The 25,251-nt window shown below is 38.4% G+C and overlaps 1 long non-coding RNA gene across 1 annotated transcript in view; it reads right to left on the minus strand.

Annotated features, from left to right (window-relative positions):
- Nucleotides 1-1,896: 1,896 nt before the first annotated feature.
- Nucleotides 1,897-25,251, minus strand: part of LOC129508101 (uncharacterized) — a 63,901-nt gene continuing 40,546 nt past the window's right edge. The window contains exons 2-3 of the long non-coding RNA XR_008664133.1: nucleotides 5,082-5,166; nucleotides 1,897-4,137 (exon numbers count right to left, since the gene is read on the minus strand). This is a non-coding gene — a long non-coding RNA (uncharacterized LOC129508101). The remainder of the gene's footprint in view (nucleotides 4,138-5,081; nucleotides 5,167-25,251) is intronic.

Here is a 25,251-nt window from a genome sequence, read left to right on the forward strand (position 1 = left end):
ACGCCTGGGTGGCTCAGCGGTTGAGTGTCTGCCTTCAGCTCAGGCCGTGATCCCAGGTCCCAGGATCAAGTCCCACATTCGGCTCCCCGCAAAGAGCCTGCCTCTCCCTCTGCCTGTGTTTCTGCCTCTCTCTCTCTCTCTCTCTCTCTCTGTGTGTGTGTGTGTGTGTGTGTCTCATGAATAAATAAATAACATTTGTTAAAAAAGAAAGAAGGAAGGAAAATAAGGACATTCTAATGCCCTAAAAGAATGAGTTCATTTTATGGACAAATCCTCCCAATGAATAAAGAGTAAAAATTCTGGATTAAAAAAAAACACTGGGATAATCCCTTGCCAACAACACAGAATTGGTTAGAAAAAATAGTCTCCACAAAAGCATTTTTTCCCAAGAAAAGAGAAACAATTATGAGGATATAAATGAGGTGCAATAATAAGAATGTATGTTTAAAATGCTAGTATTCAAGTGAGAATGTCCAGTGGCAGCAGCAAATAAGAGACTGAACCTCAATGGAGATGCTGGGGCTGGAGATATGGCTGTAGAAGTTGAGGGCATAAAGAAAATATGGAAGTCCAGGAGATTTGGCACAATATTTTTCAAGATCTTAAAGAAAAAGTAACAACTTGTGAACTTAGAATCCTATACCCAGATAACATGTCCTTTAGGAATAAAAGGAAAATTGAAACATTCTCAGAAGGAAAACAAAACAAATTTGTCACCAACACTCTTACCCTAAAAGAATGGCTAGAAGATGTTCTGTAAACAGAAAGGAAATTACAAAAGAAGGAACCCTGGAATATTGGGATGCATATAAAGAACATAATAAGCCAAAATATGGGTAAATACAAGAGGCTTTTTTCCTCTTGCGTTTTCTAAATTATGTTTGATACTTGAAGCAAAAAAGTATAGCACTATCTGATTTGGTTCCAAAAAAAATATTTATAAAGGCATCAAAGATTTGACAAGAAAGCAAGGTATTATCAAGGTATCTAAAATCTGTATCTTGGGATAGAGGTTAATGAACATAAAAACAATTAAAGGTCTTCTCTTCTGTCTATCAGAGCTTAAGAATAAGACAATAGAGGAATAGAAAATGTTCTACAGATAAAAGCTGAGAATTTTCCAGAATTATTGAAATACATCAGTGCTCAGATAGAAACCAAAAAAATATGCCCCTAAGTCAATATCTGACTTATTATAGTGTAATTTCAGAATACTGCATAGATAGAGATCTTAACAGGAAGCCAAAGATATCGTCCACAAATAAATAACAACTAGACTGACTGCTAACCTCTCATAGCAACAATGGAAATAAGAAGATAATGAAATATCTTCAATAAGCTGAAAGAAAAAATAATTGTCAGTATAAAATTCTATAACCAGAACACTAACTTTCAAAGTAGAGAGCAAACTATTGTGATGAACAAAAATTAAAGGTTTGCCACCAGAACATTCTCAGTAAATTAAATTCTAAAGGCTGTACTTCAGGTAGAATAAAGGTGATCACAGATAGAAGGTCAGAGATCCAAGAAGGAATGGTGAGCAAAGATTCTGGTGAGCATGTGGATAAATTCAAACAGACATTGACTCTGTCAAATAATAATTATAAAAAGTTGGAAAATAGGCTACAAGTTAAAGTACTGGAAAACTGTAGTATATGATATGGGATGGAAGTGTTTAGGGTTAATACATTTCAAGGTTGTTATATTATTGAAAAGACAGAAAAATAATGTTAAACTACAAATACTCGAAAGTCAAATATGGAAAACAATAAATCAAATGAACATTAACAAAAAAATCTGAGTATTTATATCAATATCACAAAATACAGACTTTAAGGCAAAAGATATTACTAGCAATAAAGAATGTCACTTAAAAATGATAAAAAGCCTCAATTAACCACAATTCTAAATTTGTATGCAGTTAATAACACAATCAGCCTCAAACTATATGAAGTAGAAACTGACAGATCTACGAAGAGAAACTGTTAAGTCCACATTTATAGTAGGAACTTTTACTCCTCTGTTAGTACTTGGTAAATTGAGAAACAATAAAATCGGAAAAGATATAGAATATTGGAACAGCACAATAAATAATGTCCATTGTTCAAATGGACAACATATAACATTCAAATATACAGGAAGCATTTATGAAAATTTATCACATGTTGGACCTCAATGCATTTTAAAGAATTGGTATCATACAGCCCAAATTTAATGACCATGATGTACTTAAATTACAAATGAATTATACAAACAAGACACAATTACATGCTATTTACAAAGATGCAAATACAAAGGTAAAATATACATATCATGGAAACAGTAACCAAAAGGTAGCTGGAGATGTTATGTTGATATCAGAAAAGTAGTATTTAGGGCAAAAATTGTTCCTAGATAAAGAGGGACATTTCATAAAGATAAAAGGGTAAATTCAGAAGGACAACATAGAAATCATAATATAAAAAGTAAAAGTAATATAAAAGTAAATCAAAATATAAAAAGTAAATGACAGAGCTAAAAAGAGAGACAGATTTTCTTTTCCAGTCATAATTGGAAATTGTTTTCATGACCATACAGTTGGATTCACACACAGTGAACACAGGCAGTTAAAAAAAAAAATAACACTATTTGTACCACAGAAGCTCCTCTAAAACCCCTTCCCAGTCAACTCTCCTTCCCTTGACTTTTTAAAATAGATGTTAGTTCTTAGAGTAGTTTTAGATTTACAGCAAAATTGAAGGGAAGGCACAGAGATTTCCAATAACCCTCTTGCCCCACACATTCATAACACATTCATTATCAACATTCCTCTCACCCCAAGTGATACATTTGTTATAATCAATAAACCTTAATTAATGAATGCATCATTATCACCCAAAGTCTATAATTAACCTAGCTGAGGATTCACTCTTGGTTCTGCAGGTTTGGACAAATGTATAATGGCACGTATCCACCATTACCATATCCTACAGGATAGTCTTGCTGTCCACAAAATCATCTGTGCTCTGCCCATTCATCCCTCCCTCCCCTCTAACTCCTAGAAAACACTGCTCCATTGTTTTTTACTGCCTTCATTATTTTGCCTTTCCCAGAATGTCATATAATTGGGATCATACAGTAAATAGCCTTTTCAGATTGGCTTTTTTCACTTAGTAACATACATTTAAGTTTCCTTCATGTCTTTTTATGGCTCAATAGCTCATTTCTTTTTAGCATTGAATAATATTCCATTATCTAGATGTACCACAATTTATTAATTCACCTACTGAGGGACATCTTGATTGGTTCAAAGTTTTGGAAATTTTTAATAAAGCTGCTACAGACATCAGTGGGCAGGTATTTGGTTAAAATAATTGGGGATTTTAATACTCTCTCTCAGTACCTGATAGACCAAACAGATAAAAATATCAACAAGAATACAGCAAATTTAAACAATATGATTAACCAAGTTGATCAAATTGACTTGGGTAGTAAACAAAATTCAACAACTATAAACTATGGATTCTTTACAGGAGCACCTGGAACATTGATCAAGATGGACTGCATGCTAGGCCATAAAGCAAGTCTCAATAAATTTCAAAAGATAAAAATAAAAAAATAATAAAAAAATATAAAAATCACACAAAATATGGAATAAAACTAGAAATCAAGTTTTTTTAAGGTCATTAGAAAATACCCCAAAATCACAAGAGATCATAATACATACACCTCTGTTGGTTCCCAGCTATTTTGTCCCTAAGAATGCCATGTTTTATTAACATCTCCATAACTTCCCCTGCAGGTCAGGAAGTTATCCTGCATCAGACCACAATGGCAACTTGACCCCAAGTCTCTGTGTCCCAAAAGGCATACCAGAGCAAAGACTTCCCTTTGGGAGAGCCCTTGTCCCTCTATTTGTTTCAGTTGCTAGCGGGGAGCTACTCTAAGAAGAGCATGCAATCAGTTACCACTGTTTTGCTTAGACATTGGCCAAGGAGGTTTCTCCAAGAAGAGTTTGACCTTAGCTTTAAAAACCAAAGTAGACCCTGAGGGAGATAACAGCTGGCAGCTGGCAGATGTCCTTACTCATAGCAATTGGGCAGGTTCTTTTCTTGAAGGATTATCCAATTGGCATTCTCATGTCTGCCATGGCTTATACTGGAAAAGAAGGGTTGAAAAATCAATAATCCAAGTATCCATACAAGATGCTAGATTACTGGAAAGTAAATAAAATTAAGGGAGGAAATAAAGGTAAGAGCAAGAGGCAATGAAATAGCTGATGAATAAGAGAAAAAAATCCACAGTCAAAAATAAGTTCTTTGGAGAGACTTAATAAAACTGATGGCCGCTAGCAACACTTATAAAGAAAAAGGAGGGAAAAAAGAGAAAGAGAAGACAAACTATGAATATCAAGATTCAATATATACTGAAAAGGTAATAAAAAGATATTATGAATGATTTTATGCCAAGACATTTGATTACTTAGATGAAATGGATAGATTCCTTGAAAAGTACAACTGGAAGAATAACACACACATATGCAAAAGCAAATTGAAGTAGTCCTGTATCTGTTAAAGTAATTGAATCCATAGTTTAAAACCTTTCCACAAAGAAAACTCTAGTCCCAGATGGCATCACTGGTAAATTCTTTCACATATTTAAGGAAGAGGTCATACCTCTCTTATACAAACTCCATAGAGAACAGAGAACGAGGCAACACTTCCCAACTCATTTTATGAGCTGTGGCCCTCAGACCAAAATCTGTAAAAGGTATTACAAGAAAGTAAAATTACAGACTGGTTTTCTGTCAGACTAAGACAAAAAATTCAAAACAAATCGAATCCAGCAAGTATGATTTATCCCAGGAATGCAAGATTGATGCATTCAAAATCAACCTATGTGATTCACAACATTAACAGAATACAGGATAAACATATAATCAACTTGGTAGATTCATAAAAAGCATTTGACAAAATTCCATACTCATAATAAAAAACCCTCAGTGGATGAGAACTAGAAGGAGATTTCCTTAATCTGATAAAGGGATGATCTGGAAACCTCCCACTAACAATATACATAAAGTCAAAATATTGAACACTTACCTCTGATTTTCAGACTGAACCATACAGGGATATCCAGTTGTCACTGCTGTCAACTTTGTGTCAGTGGTTAGTCTCTGTAATGTGGCTGGAAAAATTAATTAAAGATGCAAAGTCTCCATAGGAAAATGTAAAACTCTCATTTTAAAATAATGTTTGAATACATAAAATATTTAAAACAACCTACAACCCCGATGTTTATAGCAGCAATGTCCACAATAGCCAAACTGTGGAAGGAGCCTCGGTGTCCATCAAAAGATGATGGATAAAGAAGATGTGGTTTATGTATACAATGGAATATTCCTCAGCCATTAGAAATGACAAATACCCACCATTTGCTTCGACGTGGATGGAACTGGAGGGTATTATGCTGAGTGAAGTAAGTCAATCGGAGAAGGACAAACATTATATGTTCTCATTTATTTGGGGAATATAAATAATAGTGAAAGGGAATATAAGGGAAGGGAGAAGAAATGGGTAGGAAATATCAGAAAGGGAGACAGAACATGAGAGACTCCTAACTCTGGGAAATGAACTAGGGGTGGTGGAAGGGGAGGAGGGTGGGGGTGAATGGGTGACGGGCACTGAGGGGGGCACTTGACGGGATGAGCACTGGGTGTTATTCTGTATGTTGACAAATTGAACACCAATAAAAAATAAATTTATTATTTAAAAAAATAAAAAATAAAACAACCTACACACTTAGAATAATAGTTGAATTCAGCAAGGTTATTAGACACGTGATTAATATAGAAAAGTCAAATGATCTAGGAAGTAGCATCAACATTCTAAAACTTGCCTTGAAGTCTTCCTATCCTTGGCAATGTATTTTCTCCATTCCGATGATCTTCTTAGTATAGATGGGAGAGAAAATGACTAGAGCAATTTCCACATTCCTTGGAGGAGGGCAAATGGTGCTCCCAAAAGGGGGAGCAGTCTTTTGTTTAGGGGAACAAATCTTTAGAAGGCTGTTAGTTAGGAAGAGAACCAACCCAAGAGCCAGAAGTGGTTTAGAAGTCAATTAGTGGGGTTTACAGATGACAAACTAGGAATTCTCAGAAATATTTAGGAGGGGACTGGATTTATTAGAGCCAAATATGGGATATGGATCCAGGTAATCCTATTTGGATACCCAAAAACTGGTGACCCCCTCAGTTATTTGTAGAATCAGGGACATTCAGGTTACACTCAATTACTATATTGATAATAAATAACATTTGTGTGAAGATATAACATGACCTGGCTTACAAAGCATTTTCACTTTTTACTATGTTATTTCACAGGTGATTCATTACCACTTTACTTTCCAAATCTATCCCCATATTTGGAAAAGACAATGTATTTTTTCTTAAATAATATATTTAATGATATTTAAGCAAGACCTAACACCACTTTAAACTAGAGCTATACAGTGATTTATTTACAATTATTAAATAATTCATTCTCTCTACAAAAGGCAAACATCTCAGGTTATTTGAAATAACTTTTTTGTTAAATTGAATTTATATGCAATCTTTCAGGAGCATCTTTATTAAAGAGCCTTGCTGATACTCTCTAGTGGCATAGGCCAGATGGTCTTCTGAGCCTCCTCTTAGATCCTACAGTGTGTGCAAGTGGAATAGAGTGAATAAAGAGAAACTCAGAAAGACTCCTGTGCCAAAAGAGAAATGAAGCAAATATCCCACTTCCCCCAGCAGATCTGAACCCGTGATCACCATGACAGCAATGGAGGTCATGTTTGTGATGAGCAGAGGCATCATTAAATGGCATTTGCTTTATCAGTGAATAACTGATATCATCTGTTTTTTCTTCCCCTAAACTGAAGCTAATCAGTTCTCTTTACCTCAACAAAGTGTCCATTTTCTACATTAACTATAAAAGCACTTTCAAAGTTTTGCCTGATGTGGCCCACAGCAATGAAGGAAAGAAGCTCCATATGTGAACAGGAGGTTGGAGCCACCTAAAATTTTGGGGGGGAAGGATAAGGCTAGTGTTAAAATATAGTTTTTTAAAAGGTAAGAAACATGATTCTCATATAAGTATCAAATGAACATGCTTGTCATTAATGAAGGAACTAGCAGAATTGTAAAGCTCATTCAAAGAGAATTGGAGGTCCTGAGCAAATACAGGTATTGAAGGAAATAATGCTGTAATAAGGTTGTTAAGTTAGATATAAAGCTGGTTACAACAGGGCAATAAAACCATAATGTTTGTCACTACCTTTTCTAAAGGAGAAAAATTGTGTGCATATCTGGGCAAAAATCACTTCCGCTTTATAAGTCTAGAGGTTAACATCTTGAGTTCACAGAATCTGAGCCCTAACCAATACTAAATAGTAAGCAAAACAAAGGTACAACTTCCGTAGAGTTGTTGAGTATGACAACAAAGGCACAGGGTCATCCATTTACTTTATATCTAAGTTGGGATATTTTTTCTCAACACTTAGAATTCATAACAGAATGAGTATAATAAACTTGAAGTACATGGTTGTAAGAATTTAGCCTTTTCAACCTATAAATGGCAACAAGTTTCACTGGGATTTATGTGCGTATTGGTGTGTTTGTTTGATCACTTACTTATTTTTGCAACAAGCAGAGACTCCAGGGCTGACTTGCTTTCCCCAGAGGAAATGCTTTTTTGTGAAAATATCTGATCTTCTTTCCTTTGCTATTACTGATATCTTTAGGGAGGAAAGACTCTGCCAGAAAAGGTACAGAGTTCAGAACATTCAGACCTTTCCCTAAACTGGACAGCCAAATTTAAAGAACTTGATTATTATGTCCTAAAAAAAAAAAAATACAGGAACAAACAGATCTTTAGGAAAAGAGGTCAGAAAAAGAAAAAAGAAAAGAAAAGCTAATTCTTGAAAGGAATAGTTTGAAGTTCATTTGACTTTCTGTAGGAATTTACCTATCAAAATTTACTAGAGAAAGTAGTTATGAAAAGGCAAAACAGACGCTAGGGTTGCCCTGGGGATGTGAGTACGCTTCAGTCCTTGGCTTTTGCTACCGGAGTTAGGGGGCAGTTACATGGGAAGTTCCACGATGCAGCACATGGGGGATCCATCCCTTGCTCGGACTTGGGCAGGAAGGGGCTCTGAACACAGAATGCCAGCTACACAGGGAGATCACAAGCAGGAGAGAGCACACCAAGGGAGAACACAGCACTTCGACGAATCAGAGAGCGAGGGGGTCATGGAGCTGTGCAGCCAGTCCCCTTAACTCATGAAACAGCCATAACATCTTGCAGAGATATTTGGAAGGAAGTGAAGGCTATACCATAAAAATCAACAAATGAAAATTGATGCTCAGTGACTCCTTCGTGTCCAGGCTGGTTTGGAATTTTAAATCTGAAGCCACAAATGCTAACCCGTGAGTGCTGGCAGTCACATGGCCTACATAAGTGTCATGAGCCCTGTGGGGGTTGTGGGGAGCTACACTCCCTGTTCCGCTGTAGGTGGACAGCCACTTCTCAGGGCCACTGATTGCTGCCATGTGAGAACAATGGCCTCGGGTTGCCAAGTCTTCAGAGTGTTTTTAAGCTGGAATCTCAAGGTGTATGGGCAATCTCTTAGTTTTAACTTTGACTCAGGTTTTTTTTTTTTAAATACTAGTGAAAGGCAAACAAAGCATATCTGTGAGCCAAGACTTTGTGACCTCTGCATTGATGGCTGCCTTTCTTCTCATATCCAATATGCTCTATAAAAATCTCTCTTTCAAACCATCTGATCTCTTTCCCCAGATGTTTCATCCCCAGATTATCTCTTCCTGACTTGCTTCTTTGGATGGAAAACTCTCTGCCAAACTTTTGATTTAGCCTCTCCTAAGATTTGCCTTTCAAATCATTTTTCTTGGCTTATTCATTGCAGTCTTTTAATGAGTGATGTTCTACCTCTGTTTGACCTTGGTATCCAGAGAATACACCCCAGATTCAGTCTGGCATCCCTACTACCACTTGTATGAACAGAGATTCTGAGCTAGAGCATGTCTGTGCCTGTGTGTGTGTGTTTGTTGTGTGTGTGTGTGTGTGTGAGAGAGAGAGAGAGAGAGAGAGGGAGATAGGTGAGGTGGGTGAGAAAGAGAGAAGGAAAGAAGTAATAAGAACACTGAATTGAGTTGAGAGAAAGGGATTTGTTCCAACACACAGATGGGATATGAATAGCATGGAACATTGAGAATTCAAACTTGACAAATTAAGACTATTCCCTTAGCCACACTGGTTAATAATTACTAGCAGTGGCTCTCAACCCTGGCTTCATATTACAATTACTTAGGAAGGCTTTATAACGTACAAATGACCGGGCACTACCCCCAGGGATTCTGATGCAATTTGTCTGCATTATATGATTTGGCATCAGTACTTTTTAAAAGTTCTCCAGTGATCTTAATGTGCAGCAGGGCTACAAACCACTGAGTGCGGAAAAGCCCCAGAGCATAATGGTTCAGAAGGTGGACTTTAAAACCAGCTTTGAAGTGAGCTTCGGCTCCAATTTTCTCACTCAATAGCTATGTGACCTCGGCCAATGTGCCTACGATGTCTAAGGCTCACTTGGTCATGTAAAACACAGAAACAAATGCCTACTTCATGAAGCTGTGTTGAATGAGGCACTGTTTGTAAAGTGCTCAGCAAGTGTAGAATAAATGATGGTGATTATTATCGGCAAGTGTGAAGGAGACCTGCTGCTGTTCTCCATTGATGACCATTGATTATTTGACAATATTTTACATAATCTTGTGATTTAAAAAGAATTTGTTAAACACTCATATTAAAATACTGCTGGAGATATGTGTGTGTGTGTATTTATATACACATATTTGTACTCACACATGACTGGTTCTTGTATATGTACATATATGTATGTATACGTATATATACCCATACACACATGTGTGCGTGTACATGTACTCATTCATACTGTTTCAGCAAATCATTTCAATGATGAAGTAGAGATTACAGCTGAAGAAGTCCTTCCAGCATTGTAACGTGGACACCTGGGCAGAACAGGGTCCTTCCACACATTATGCTCATGTGCAGGGAGGCAATACAAAAAGAAATACATATGGCTATTATGTATATGATAATATACATATATAGAACCTGATAATATACATATATAGAACCATCCTAGCAACCTAACAAATTCAAATTAAAACAACAGTGAAATGCCTTCGTTGTCCATCGGATTGGCAAAGCAGCATGAAGAAATTTGAATTTTATCCACTGATAGGATAGTAAATTGGTGTGCAAATCTTAGAGAAAGATGTAGTGATATGTGTCAAAAGAGCTAAAAATACAAGTATCATTTGGTTCAATAATTTCACTTCCAGAAATTAATCCTAAAGGAAAATAATCAGAGATACATGAAGTTTTATATGTAATCATCATTATCATAGTGCTATTTATAATAGCAAAATGGTTGAAAAACAACTTAAATGACAAATGGAATACAAATAAATTGTGGTGCATCCATATAATGGAACACTACACAACCATTAAAAATCATGCTTTCAAAGACTACTAGATGACTAGAAAAATCCTCACCAAAAAGTATAAGTAATAAATACATATCCAAATAGAGAAAAATTATAGGAAAAATCCAAATTGTTAGTAGTGATTATCTTTGGGTGGTGGGATTGTATAACTTCTGTATTTTTTCCAAATTTTCTAAGACATATATTATTTTTATAATAAAAATGCGTTATAAAAGTTTTAAATATTATATTGACAAAAGAAAGTAAAGCAAAATAAACAATTTCCTTGATAGAATCCTATTTTAATAAAGCTTATTTGTGTTCTTTAGACCAACATCACAAGTAATTTCTGTTCCAGACATTTGAGGACAATGAGAGAATCTCTTGCCAACAACATAGAATTGGTTAGAAAATAAACCCTTTCCCCAAAAATATTTTTCCCAAGAAAAGAGAAACAGGTGTGAGAATATGGAGGAAACACAATAGCAAAGATGAATGTTTAAGGTGCTCATGGGGCATCCAAGTAAAGATGCCCAGAGGCAGCAGAAAGTAAAGGACTGATGCACAAGGGGAAGGCTAACCAAAGATATGGCTCTGGAAGCTGAGGACATAAAAATGAAAGCAAAGGATATGATAAATTTACTTAAAAATATGTATGTAAAAGGACTAGGTGTTCAAAGACTGAAGCCTGGGGGAAATTATCATTTAAGAAATGAGAATGGGGATGCCTGGGTTGCTCAGTGGTTGGGCGTCTGCCTTCAGCTCAGGGGGTGATCCCTGAGTGCCGGGATCGGGTCCCACATTGGGCTCCCTGCGTGGAGCCTGCTTCTCCCTCTGCCTATGTCTCTGCCTCTCTGTCTCTCATGAATAAATAAATAAAACCGAAAATAAAAGAAAAAGAAAAGAGAAAGAAAATAAGAAAAGAAAGAAAAGAAAAGAAAAGAAAGAAAAGAAAGAAGAAAGAAAAGAAAAGAAAGAAAAGAAAATGGGGATGGGAAAGACAGCAGTGGTGGTAGCTTACTTTTAATTTCCTCAAACTCCTCCATAAAAGTAATTAAATAAAATTTTAAAAGTAGGATGGCGAAAAGGCCCATGGACAATATCTGCAATAAAACGAGGTTGAAGATGTCTCACAGATTTCAAAATCCATGTAGGTGCAGACAAACATGGGCATCTACAAGGTCTACATGGCATTAGCATCTGTAACCAAAGGAAGTTGAGGGAAGCAACGGGGTATCTGATAGACCCAGGAACTCCAAAATAACCATCAGTGGCCACTTTGAAAAGCTCAGCAGGCCAAACTAGAACACAGAAAAGGAACCTGGAAGGGGTTTGCACATCCCAATAACTTGTGAGTTGGAGGGGTTTTGAGGAAGGTGTGAGGGCTGAAATGGTCTATGAACTCTTCTCAAAACAATAGCCAAAACTCCCTTCCAAGTGTCCCACACTGAGGAGAAACTGCTGAAAACAGAATTGAGCAGGGCAAGGACAATTGGCGCAAAGGAAGAAGAAAGTGCAGGTAAATGTGTAGGAGGGGAATGGAACCAAAAAATATAAGTAAGCAAATTGCCGTATTTTTTTAACACAATGTAAATCAGTAAAAGAGGGAGGTCCGTGAAGTCAAGAGAGCTCTCTTAAACCAACTAGCTCTAAAAGCTCGGGAAAACTAATTTCACACGAATATGATCAATAGAAATGAATGAGGTGAAAGAGATAAAGAAACAGGATAAAATCCCTCAGAAAGAATCCCACAAAGAACAGTATAACAGAACATATCAAAGTGAGCAAAAAGACATCAAAAATGGTAAAATATATGGAAGAAAAATATGTTTTTGAAATAGCAATCTCAAATAGTGATAAAACCATCAAAGAATTAGAAATATAGAAAAATCATTTCAGAAGTGAAAACTAAATTAGAGGGAACACAAGAGCACATAAACACAACAGATATGGAAATAGAACATTAAAAATTAAAATAAAAAATTAAGGGAAAGATAAATTGGATTAGGTAGAAAGTGATTAATATAGAAGACAGGCAAAGAAATTGCAATAAATGAATAATAGAAGTCTCTGCAAAAGAAAATTAAAGTGAGAAACAGCAAATACTAAAAACTATAATTCAGGAAAACTTTTCTGAAATGAAAAGAGATTTTAATATATCTAAACATTGATGGGGTACTTCACATGCCTGGGAAAATTGGCTCCTATTCATCAATATCAAGGTGTATTCTAGCAAAATTGTTAGACATTAAAGAAAAAGGGGAAAAATGTTAGTTATCCCTGCAAAAGCAAGTTACATAAAAGGGAAACAAAATGTGATTACCATCAGACTTTTTGTCGGCAATACTTGTTTCCTAGAAGAAAATGGGGTAACATATTTAAGGTACCCAGAGGAAGAAAATGTGAGCCAAGGACTTTACATCCAGGCAAAACTTATTTTCAAGTATAAAGGCAGCAAATTGTCACCAGCGTGTGAGAACTAAGAGAGTATTGCTCTCCGGAGTCCTTCTTTAGAATTGACTAGAGAAACAGCTTTAATCAACCAAAATCTCTTACACATCAGCTTAAATGCTGGCAGTGAGCATTAAATATGTATTTAAATGTACAGCGAGTACTGACTATATGTTTAAATGTACAATAAACATGTATTTAAACATATAGTTTATTTATTTTAAAAAGATTTTATTTTTAAGTAATCATACCCAACATGGGGCTCCAACTCACAACTCTAAGATCAAGAGTTGCATGCTCTACCAACTGAGCCAACCAGGCACCCCTAAATGTACCCTTCAAATGTACAATATATTTAAATGAAAGATATGAGAGCAAAAGTACAAAAGAGCTCTGTGTCCTAGCAGTGCCGATTGTAGTGCAACTATGAAAAAGGAGGAATACATATGTCAAAAAGTGTTTAATTGTAATTGCCTTTAATAATTGTACTGGCAAAGTGATGAGATTGTTATTCTGAAAATGTTTTGGAAAAGCAAATTAATGACTTTGTGATATGTAATTCTATCATCGGTATGTCCTTGAGAACCAGGATTCTTAGTTTGGGAACAAATGGATATAAGTGTACAATAGGAAAGGTTAATCATCCTATACCCCTGAATTTAAAAAGGAACTAACATCATAAACTCATGAGGTGTTTTTTTAAATCTTCAAATACCCTGGTTCTGTCCATCGAAAAGCCCTGAACTGATAACCTAACCGGTAGCCAAAGAATGTCACTTAGTTTCCAGCTTGCAGTTTGGAGAAAATGGCTGATTCCAGGCATGGTGCAGCAAATGTCCAAGATGAGCCTGGAAAATCATGTCATTCAGCAAGAAAGCTACCAAAGACTCTTAGGGCTTGTCAAAGAATGCAGGAACCAACTTGAAAAGAATCCTACTGACCAAAGGTAGAACAATGTGGCCATCAACAAAGATGATCCCTGTTGTCAGGTAAAACACACCAGATATTATGTGCTCCCTAGGTTTATGAATTGTAACCATCAACCCCCTTAAAGACTACCCTAACCCTAATCAGTTGCCTTTGGAGGATGCTAGGGAATTGACTATTTTGAAAGCTAGAAAATAAAAGGAAGATTTCAAGCTATCATTTTGCCTTTCCTTTGAAAATTCTACCACTGGGTAATCAAATTGTAAATGAGGGAAAGTTCCTCTTTTGAAAAGTATTCCAGCTAAAAAATAAAGGAGCGACGGATAGGACTATCACCATTTTGCAATATCTAAAGAAGCAAAGGATCTAGGCATTGATTATCGGTGGCTGCTAACAGCACAGACATTAGACATTATGTGCCTCTCAGTGAAGAATAAAATGCCACCTAAGGGGGCACGTAGGAATAAAATAGACTTAGGAGACTCATTTTCAAATAAAGCAAACAGACAGACCTAAACTATAGTGTAAAGTGATAGCATGTGGGTGATAAAATTATAAAGAAAAGTACATAAGTGGTAATGTAAAAATCAGAGAGTGGTTACTTAAAGTGAGAAGTGTGGGACTGATCAGGGAAATGTGTCTGCCAAGATCCCATTCCTTGACCTGGATGGTAGTTATAATGGTTACTGCCAAACAGAAGAGAGTGTGTGGCTTGAGAAAGAAGAAGGCGGGCAAGAGAATCAATACCTAGGGCAAGAGTGGAAGAAGGAAAAAAAAGCAGGGGATGGGAAAGGAGTGGACAAAGATCTAGAAGAAAACCCGAATAAAGTGGTCTAGAACCCAAAGAAAAGGAAGGCGTGAGTGATGTAGACACCAAGTAAAATAAGGATGGTTGGGGATCCCTGGGTGGCGCAGCGGTTTGGCGCCTGCCTTTGGCCCAGGGCGCGATCCTGGAGACCCGGGATCGAATCCCATGTCGGGCTCCCGGTGCATGGAGCCTGCTTCTCCCTCTGCCTGTGTCTCTGCCTCTCTCTCTCACTGTGTGCCTATCGTAAATAAATAAAAATTCAAAAAAAATATTAAAAAAAAAAAAAAATAAGGATGGTTCTCCAGAAAGACACTGATATCCTATATGACCTCACAGTGACATCTCACAGGACTAACCACCCACATCTTGAGAAGTACTCTTGCCCTGATTTAGGTCGTGTTCTGGTTCCATTCTCACTCTGTGCCTGGATCTTCACTGGGACATTTTCCTGCTCAATACCATAAATGTTGGGGACGCCTGGGTGGCTCAGTGGTTGAGTGTCTACCTTTGGCTCAGGCCGTGATCCTGGGGTCCTGGGATCGAGTCCCGCATCAGGCACCCTTCACAGATCCTGCTTCTCCTTCTGCCTGTGTCTCTGCCTCTCTGTGTCTCTCATAAATATAATAATAATAATAATAATAATTAATAATAATAATAAATGGAATCTTGCAAAATTCCATAAATATTGGATTTCTTCCAACAACCTGGCATTATTTTCTCTTCCCTTTTTAGGTATTCCCCTGTGCCAATTTCTATGCTCCAGTGACTTTACTATCACATCTAAGGTATTAAACCTGTGTCTAAATAAATAAATAATAAATAAATAAATAATAAATAAATAATAAATCTGTGTGTATAGCTCTAAACTTTCTCTTTAGCTCCAACTGCTTGTTGAACATTCCCACAAGGACTCCCCCTGGCAAACCAAGGCCAGTATCTAGGAAACCAAATCAATCTGCTTCCAACCATCACCTCCTCCTCTTCCCTGAAATCTATAGTCACGGTCTCCATGCTTTCTATCACATGGCTTTGAAATCTTGTGATCATCCAGGCTTTTTCCTTCTCCTTTCTTTCTAAAAAGTGCCCCATCCCAGAAAGTCTGCACAAAGAATGTCTCGTGAACCAACAACCAACGTCTATTTCTCCTGCTACTTCCCCAGTGTAGGATGTCCTAATCAACCCCAGCCCCCACCACCTTGGCTGTGCTGCAGTCTTATCGCACCATCTTTCTGGTCCATTCCATTCTGCCTACCACCAGGCTGCTTTTCCAGAACAGTTATTTTGACTATAAGAGGAAAGCAAGATTTTCTTAACATTCCTAAAATCATACCAAGTAAGTAATCCTCACCAACCATAGCAAACTATCATTCAAATAAAGGAAAACCAGTAGTGTGTTATGTGTTGCGGCAGACGTGAAATAAATACAATATTCTTGTATTAGCAATAGTTTACTGTTATCAGAAAATAAAGCAACTCTCCTTGTTGCTACACTCTTGATTTTAAGAGATTCAAAAGGAAAAGCATGGGTATAAACAGCATGCACAGAGAAGACAGGCCCAGGGACACTGCGACAGGAAAGGGGGACATGAGGAACATGTGCTGTATTATAACTGACACTGAACACCATGGTACATTGTCCTGATCCTTGGCACAGACCCATCACTCCACTAACACTGGCACAGAGTCAGCATCACAGCTGGCTGAAGGAAAGTATGTCAAGGGTCCGAGGCACGTATTAGAGCAACTAGTCACTGTAAGGAAGCCCTTCTTTTTTTTTTCCTTTTAAAGATTTTATTTATTCATTCATGAGAGACAGAGAGAGAGAGAGAGAGAGAGGCAGAGACACAGGCAGAGGGAGAAGCAGATCCATGCAGGGAGCCCGATGTGGGACTCGATCCTGGATCTGCAGGATCATGCCCTGGGCTGAAGGCGGCGCTAAACCGCTGAGCCACCTGGGCTGCCCTTCTCCTAATCCATCAGAGGAGGACACTCTCAGGCCACACCCCTCTCCTCATTAGCATAGTAATCAAGTAATCATGTGCCTCCTGATTTTGGGTATTCTGAAATCTCTGTCCCATTCCATTTAATATTTAATCCATTTTCTGCAAAGCTAAAAATTACAAGAGCAAGAGCGAGTGTGTGCATGTGTCTCTCTGTGTGTGTGTGTATGTGTGTGTATGTGTAGCAGTATCTAGAGGAGACAAGCGTTACGGATAGGATCCCCCAGTGGTTCTAAAACTTGACTGTACATTAGAATCATTTGGGAAGATTTTTAAATCCCAATGTGCAGGCTCTTGCCTCCTCCCCAAACCAAGTTCATCAGAATCTCCCTGCATCAGTATTTCTTAAAACTCCCCAGGCGATTCACATGTGGAGCCAATGTTGTGAATCACTGTCTTCTCCCACAAGTCACTGAACTCTGCCTTTCTCTTGGATCATCACCAGTGCTGTAAAATCATGCCTTACTCTCCCCTATATCTTAAAATTCTTCTTTTGAGGGGCATTGAGGAACAAGGCTGCAGATTGAGTTCCCTTAGGTTCACCCTGGTATGGCTTTGCTCTCCTCACTACTTATTTTGAGAGACTGACCTTGGCCTAAAGTGAGAGTCATACTTGCCTCTTTCTACTTTAATGTGCTGTTGTTTGGTGTGATTATCTGTGTGCAGAGAAGCAGCAGGCCCCCTTAGGACAGGGTCACATTTGACACCTGCCCCTTCCCAGCACTTCACATGATGCCTTGCACACAATAAGTGCTCTATGTATGGCCTTCTGATTTGTATAGGGTCTTCCACTCCCATTAAATAGGAACAAAAATACTTTTAAAATTTAACACACTTTTTTTTTGCTGCCTCTGACCATATATTTGTGCACATTTCTAATGTAATCCTGAGATAAGTGCCTTCTCCCCTCACCTCTCTTGTGGTTTCAGCCACACCCTGCCTTGCCAGAATGTTCCTTCTGGATTTGGTTTCCATGGAAATCTGTCTCTGGGGGACAAAAGTGTATCTGCTGAAGAGCCATAAAAGCCTGTTGCCTCCTGGTATAATGAAGTCACCACAGGAGTAGAGAAAGAGCTGGCAAAGGGTTGGCATCAACTCCAGTGGGAAGCCCATGCTCTTCATGCCGGTTCCATCCAGGTCTGTAGGGTAGAGATTATTTTTGAAAGCTCAACTCAAGACAGAAGCAAGTTAACAGTCGCCTTGTCGCACAGAATCAAGAATACTCTTAAAAACTAAATTTAACTGAATAAACTTTAAAGATCTTCTTGACTGTATTCAATGATTCCCCTATTGAGCAGATAGAAAGGAGCTCTGAGGAGCTATACAAAATGAGTTTTTCAGGCATAAAGGAGTGAGACAAGAAAAGTATTCTAGCAAAAGCAGGTTTATCAAGCAGATTACTTCACTAGTGCTGGCCAAGTAATTCCTGATTGACTGATTAGATTCCATTCCAGAGAGAGAACAAAACTGTAATTAATATTAGGTCTCAGTTTGGTGACATGAAGGTTAACATAAGTGACTTCATTTTGGGCCCATTGTCTTGTTCTTAACAATACCAATTTCACACACTCCTACATTAGAATGGTTGCTCTTCAGAGAATGATGTGGAGAGAAGTGAGAGGAGACGCAGTGGGGCTTTCGGTGGCGGTGGCGAAAGAGGAAGCATTGGCCTGCTACTACTCCCTAGAACAACTGAAGGCTGGGATGCAATCCCTAACCGTGCCCACAAGGTGTCACAGTGATTCTATATAAGGCTATTCTTCATCTTTATGAGGAAAAAAAGTAACTGCCCAATAGCTAGCTAGTAGTCCTCAAAGATGCTGGAAAACCTCAGAAAATCCAAGATGTTGGCATGTTGAAAAGGAAGTGATGGCATCAGGGACAGAGGCCATCGAAACAGAGCCCTCCAGTCCTAGGTCGCACTTACCATTCACTAGGAGCCACAGTTCAAGACGCAGCACCAAAGATGTGTTTCAAATTCATTACTAATAGGAACAGTGACTGGCAGAGATCTTGTAATAGCGGTCTTAGTTTTTAAATGCTTTCATTTAGGTTTTTAAATATGCATACACTTAAAACCACTCTTGAACCTAACGACTATTTTTTTTTCAATCAGGCCGTCAGGACGAACATTTGGAAATAAACTGTTGGAGGGGGTAAAGGTAAAAGTTCATGCCCAGCTACCTTTCAGAATTCTCAGAGATGATCCCAGGCCCCAGGTAGAAATGTGCATCTCTGAGTCCTCCCTGTTGCTTTGGCCACAATAGCAAACTTTACAATAAGCCACTCCAACTATACAGAGATATTTTCCCTGTCTCCTCTGCTTAATCATTTAATAAATACTTATCAGCTTTCACCGAACTATACACATGTGATAAGATAAATTATATTGGGCACCTTTATAATCGAAGATGGTGGTGGTTGTGAGACCACTCAGCTATTGGGGCATTCTCTCTATTTCCTGGGGGGAGACAATGTTGGGGATTTTGAGCACCAGATAGTATTTAGCCTCAAACAAGGGGCAAGAAGAAATGCTCTGGTTTAGGGTAAGTAATCTTAGGAGGAAAAAGCACTGGCCATTAAGTCAAGTGGGGATTCTTAGGCTCCACTCTGACATGAGGATTTATGCTGCTCCCCAATAGCTGTTGTTCTGACAGGATTCCGGTGGTCTGCCCAGCAAGCCTAGACTTAGAGCCAGCAAAAACCCAATCAGTTAAGCCTTGCTGTTTGAGCCCTATGAACGAACCAGCTGAGACCTGAGCACTGTGGCAAGTCAAGGGGTGAAAGTTCAGAAATCAAACCTCAGTTCACAAGATGTCACAGTAATCAACTGAATAAGCCTCAAATAGGTATATTCAAATGCATAACACTCAACCCCTAGGTCCGGATACTAGATTTTAATATAATTGACTCTGCCTTTTTTTGACTCCCTCCTCATTCTGCTCCCTCCCCTTGTCTCTTCTGCCCTTCTATTCCAGCAGACACTCTATTTTGGTTTATTCTATCCATCTCTTTATTACCATCTTGTTGTTTTACTGTTGAGATGTTTCCATGGTGATGCGGAAGCACACCTGCATAGAGATTTGGATAAGCTCTTAGGCTCTTAGCATGCCATTGAGGTTGTTTCATCCACCTCTGGGATCCAATAAGTCCAAAGAGTGGTTGAGTATCCCTCTTCTATCTCCTGCATCTGTGTGTTTTATGGGTGAAGAAAGTTGAATCTTCTAGAGACAAGCACTTACTTGTCTTATAACCCACTTATAACGTGGGTTAGAGGAAGCCCTCCTCGAAGGTGTGTGTTTCATGGCCATAAACCTGTCTGTATCACATATTCATGAGGATCTTCAAGTCAAAAACCTTGAGATTGGCATGAAGGGACAGTCTGGGGAGCGACCTTGGGTGATGTTCCCGAAATGTTCCCCTCAAACTCATCCTTTAGGAATTCACTCCAGTCTGCATAAGAGAAAGAATAGAATACTTTGGGGGAACTGTTCCTGACAAAATTGTGACTTAACCTAAGATTTTCCTGGAAGAGTTGTGCTGATTAATTTGGGGTAAAATTCTTCCCTCCACCCAATTACCCCAGTGGTCAGAACTGTAGCCAAAAAAGGGGGGGAACATAGCAAAGGTAATGATACAGAGCTCTTTCACTTAATCAGTTATATTTGTTGTAGGTCTCTTCTATGCCCCACAATGGATAAGCACAGAGTGTAGTAGAACTGTCACTTGGGGCTGGTGAGGACAAAGGGAAGAAGAAAGCCAATGATGGAACACCAAGAACATGTTGAAGTCTGCAGAGGTGGGGTACAATCAGAACCCAGCATCAAAGAAAGGATAAGAAAGAGTTTAGAGAAGGGGTAGCTCCACTGAGCGTGGTGTCACTGTTATTCTTAGGTGTGCTCATGTGGCCGAGGGAAACTGGAGACATCTAGGTAATTACAACACAGTGTAGTGAATGCTATTAATAGAGGCAGGAACAAGGTCATGTGGGAACACAGAGAAGATAAGTTTCTTTCTTGTCCTTTGGGAAAAAGACAGCAAGAAAGGAATGAACTTTGCTTTCTATAGTGATTGCTCCTGGTGGCCACGTGGACCCCGGGGGGGAAGGGGAGCTGACTGAATGAGGTGGAGCAGGTGCCCAGGGAAAGGGGGGGACACTGGGATTGATCAAAAGCATACAGAGACCCTTAGGTGGATCCAAACGGATTGCTTCAAACACTTAGTGAAATTGCCCTTGGTCGTCCAGAAAAGTACTCACAAGCAAGGAACATAAATTTAAAGAGGAAAATGTGCAGATAAATGTGGTCTAAAAAGTATTTAACCCACGGGTGTCTGGCACCATCTTTCAATTATCTGCAAAAGAATCCCTTGCTCCTTAATTACAGTTTTCTGGAGTCCATGGGGCTTTCGGAAATAAGCATATCACATCGTTGAAAGCAGGGGCCCTTCCTTGGGATAAAAGTGTAACAACATATCAGGACTAGGAAAGGGAGCTAGGATATACCTCACATCCCCGCTGGGCCATGGCTGCACACCTCTGGTGCTGGCCACTGTGTCCACGGTCACAGAAGTCTAGTCCAGGTGCCACCAGGTCCCCTATAGAGGAAACTAGGGGTAAATTAGCAAAAGAGGAGGATGTTGGGCAGTTTGCTGTTTTGCTGTAAATAACACTTTAAACACTGTACAAAGAGCCTCAAAGCAGAAGTAAATGAAAGTCATTTATCTGAAAATCTGGAAACAACTGCGGGAAGACAGACTAAAGGGAACAGTAACTTTAGCAAAATTTACAATAAAAGGGACAAAGAAACTGTCTGAAGCTAACTTTGGAAATATATAAAATTAGTAAAATTCTCATGACTGTGTCATAAGAAAGTGTTTATTATAGATTAACAAGATGGCCACAGTGAACAGAAAAGCCTAAGACAAATTCTATCAGATTTACCAAACAATTTGGATTCATAGCTTATATTTCTGGTACTTTCTATAGCTTAGGTAAGCTCCATCAGGGCTGAGAATGATCATGTGCTGCTGCCCAGAAAGGAAAAAACTGAAAACAGAAATTGGGCAGAGTTGATGTTCTTAAGGGATTAGCACTTTCCAGTGCTCTCAAAACTTGACTAAGGAAATATTAATTAGGTGGTTCTTCTTGACCTTTAATTTTTCTCACCTTCACTGTACTAAGCCCCTTTCCTGATATTTCCTATCATTGTATGACCACTTCTTTTTTTTTTTAAAAAAAAAAGATTTTTCCACCCTTTTGTAGTGATGTGCAGTTTCCCCCGGCAGAAATAAAAAGCATTAAGCACTCTAGGTGGTGGCTCTTTTCCTGGTTTTGCTCACCTTGGACTTTAGATTTTTAAATATGATTGATGAGCCAGGGTTTGTAGGATCCAAATATTTACAAATAATTATAGTAGTTTCCTTTTTTTAAAAAAAAGATAAATCTCGGGATCCCTGGGTGGCGCAGCGGTTTGGCGCCTGCCTTTGGCCCAGGGCGCGATCCTGGAGACCCGGGATCGAATCCCACGTCGGGCTCCCGGTGCATGGAGCCTGCTTCTCCCTCTGCCTGTGTCTCTGCCTCTCTCTCTCATTCTGTGTGACTATCATAAATAATAATAAAAAAAAAAAGAAAAAAGAAAAAAAAAAGATAAATCTCAAGATCTTAAGCAGATAACTAAAGTGTTAGCTGAGAATACTACACTCACTGCATAACAAGAATTATGTTGAAACCACAATATATGATTATAAAGGAGATATATTGCATTCTGAAATCTATTTCCTGGTTCCTCCAAGGAAACTAGAGATAATTAGACTGAGCCCATCCCTGAGTGCCCCACATTGTTCCTAAGTGCTTTGATTTGGAGAATGTTGAGATAGATAATAGGTGAGAAAGTTCTAGACCACATTGCTTCAGTGAAGTACAGGAGTAGAAGGGAAAAGGTACAAATAATCTTTCAAAGCCTCCAGGAAAAGGTCTAAAACATGTCTCAGGATCATTTCCCCAGAAGAGAGAGAGAGGGAACTGGGGTATGCCAAGTCCTTTAGACTTTGATTGTGAACTGCTTCCACAGGATATTAATTCCCCAGCACTTTCACGCTTCTGTGGTTCTGTAAAAGCCCAAACACATGTGTTGCATTGGGTGTATGAAAGAGGTAACCATACATGTGAGTGAGGGAAAAACGGACTAGTCAATAAATGTTGGGCTAATGACTATCCATATGGCACAGATAAAGTTAGTTCCCTATCTCACACTATACACAAAAATAAAGTCCAGATGGATTAAAGACCTAGATGTTAAAAAAAGAAAAAAATATATAAAAAATCATGGGCAAATATCTTTATGACATCCAGATATGGAAAGATTTGTTAAGAAGTGGAAGTCACAAATTAAGATATATGTGTGTGTGTGTGTATATATATATATGTATATATATATATATATTTGACTTCCTTAAAACTTAAAACATCTGCATCACAAAAGAACCACAAAGAACATGAAAAACCAATCTACAGATTCGAAGACATTACTGGCAGCCAACAAATATGATAAAAGATTAATATCTACAATTCACAGTTATCCTTTCAATTGACAAGGAAAAGACAGCCCAGCTAATAAATGAACAAAAGCTATCAACAGGATTCACAGAGAAGGGAACCAGTGTCCAATAATCATATGAAAAAAAAAGTTAAATCTCAATAAACTTCAGGAAAATGCAAATGAAAACAATAAGATAATGTGCCATACACATCAAGTGGGTGGAAAGCTGTGTGGAGTAACCCCAAGTATTAGCAAGGAGGTGGAGAAGCAGGAACCTCCGGACTTTGCTGGTGGGAGGAAGAAAGCAACTTTGCAACAGTGAGGGGGGGACGCGCATACTCTACAGGGGGCAGTTCCACTCTAGGGATGCACCCTAGAAAATCTCTCCCACACAGAATCCAGGACACATGCAAAGAGATGTCCGCTGCTGTGGGTAATAGAAACTAGAAAGGGGAAAGGAGAAAGGGAGGGAGGGAAGAAGGAAGGATCCAAATGTTCCTGAGTGGAGACAATATATAAATACACGATGTTACACTGCATATGAAATACTGTTCCGCAGTCAAAATGGCCAAGGTAGGTATAGGAACGTGGTTAAATCTCAAAAAGCATACTGTTTGGTGAGGTGGGAAGGGAATTGGCAAAGCATACTTAGATGATACCATGATATTGTGTAAAGCTTTTAAACAAACAAAAAAACAGTGTAATGGTCTCTGGATACAAAAGAACCAGACCACTTGGTGGAAGGTTGGTGATCTGGAAAGGGGTGGTGTGGGAGATCCCAAGGAGGGAGATGGCTGCTCAGGAATGTTTTAATGCGTCTTAAGAAGATCTAAGCAAAGGGCATCTGGGGGCCTCAGTGGTTGAGCGTCTGCCTTCAGCTCAGGGTGTGATCCTGGGGTCCTGGGTTCGAGTCCCACATCCGGCACCCATGGGGAACCTGCTTCTCCTCTGCCTGTGTCTCTGCCTCTCTTTCTGTTTCTCTTATAAATAAACAAAATCTTAAAACAAACAAACAAACAACAACAACAAAAAAAAAAAAAACGATTTAAGCAAGTAGGGCAAAATCTTCTGCTTGCATTTAACATCAGTGAAGGATACCCAAGGTCTTTTTATATTATTTTTGTACTTTCGGGGATGTTCCAAGTATTTCCTAATTTAAAAGGCTGAAGTACCACTAAGTCAGAAAAATAGCTCTCACATTCGAGGTCCTGCGCTGGGGTCTTCCCACACTCGGATAGTCATCGCTCTCCAGGACATCACCATCACCCACAATGGTACCTCATCTGCATCTCCTGCACTTGGCTCCGGAACATTTCTGTTCTCCCCAAAAGTCATCAGTATGAATCAGATTGATTCGCTAACCTCAGGACAAGCCAACCTTGTGGCTTACAATATTATTTCATTAATAAATAACCAAAGAAAATAGCTAATATAACTCCCCTCAGCAATTTTTTTATTTATATTGATATGTATATTTATATAACTTTTTTTGGTAGATGTTAACTGTTTTTATTCCTTTTATGACATGAAAATTTATTTAATGTATTTTTTAAATTTTTTTACATATTTTTTAATTGGACTTCAATTTGCCAACATGAGCATAACACCCAGTGCTCATCCCATCAAGTGCCCCCCTCAGTGCCCGTCACCCAGTCACCCCCACCCCCAGCCCACCTCCCTTTCCACCACCCCTTGTTTGTTTACCAGAGTTAGGAGTCTCTCATGTTCTGTCTCCCTTTCTGATATTTCCCACTCATTTTTTCTCCTTTCCCCTTTATTCACTATTTTTTATATTCCCCAAATGAATGAGACCATATAATGTTTTGCTTTATAATTGTGCTTGTAAATTTTTTTACAATGTTATCCTATTTATGATTTTGTAAGTTCTATTGTGTACTTTATAATTTCATGTCTAGAGTTATACACTTGCGTAGAAATATAATTATTCCTATCCCTCTGTTATAGGTAAGTAAACTG

Source organism: Nyctereutes procyonoides, unplaced genomic scaffold (genome assembly GCF_905146905.1).
Source record: "Nyctereutes procyonoides isolate TBG_1078 unplaced genomic scaffold, NYPRO_anot_genome, whole genome shotgun sequence".
NCBI classification, from domain to species: Eukaryota; Metazoa; Chordata; class Mammalia; order Carnivora; family Canidae; genus Nyctereutes; species Nyctereutes procyonoides.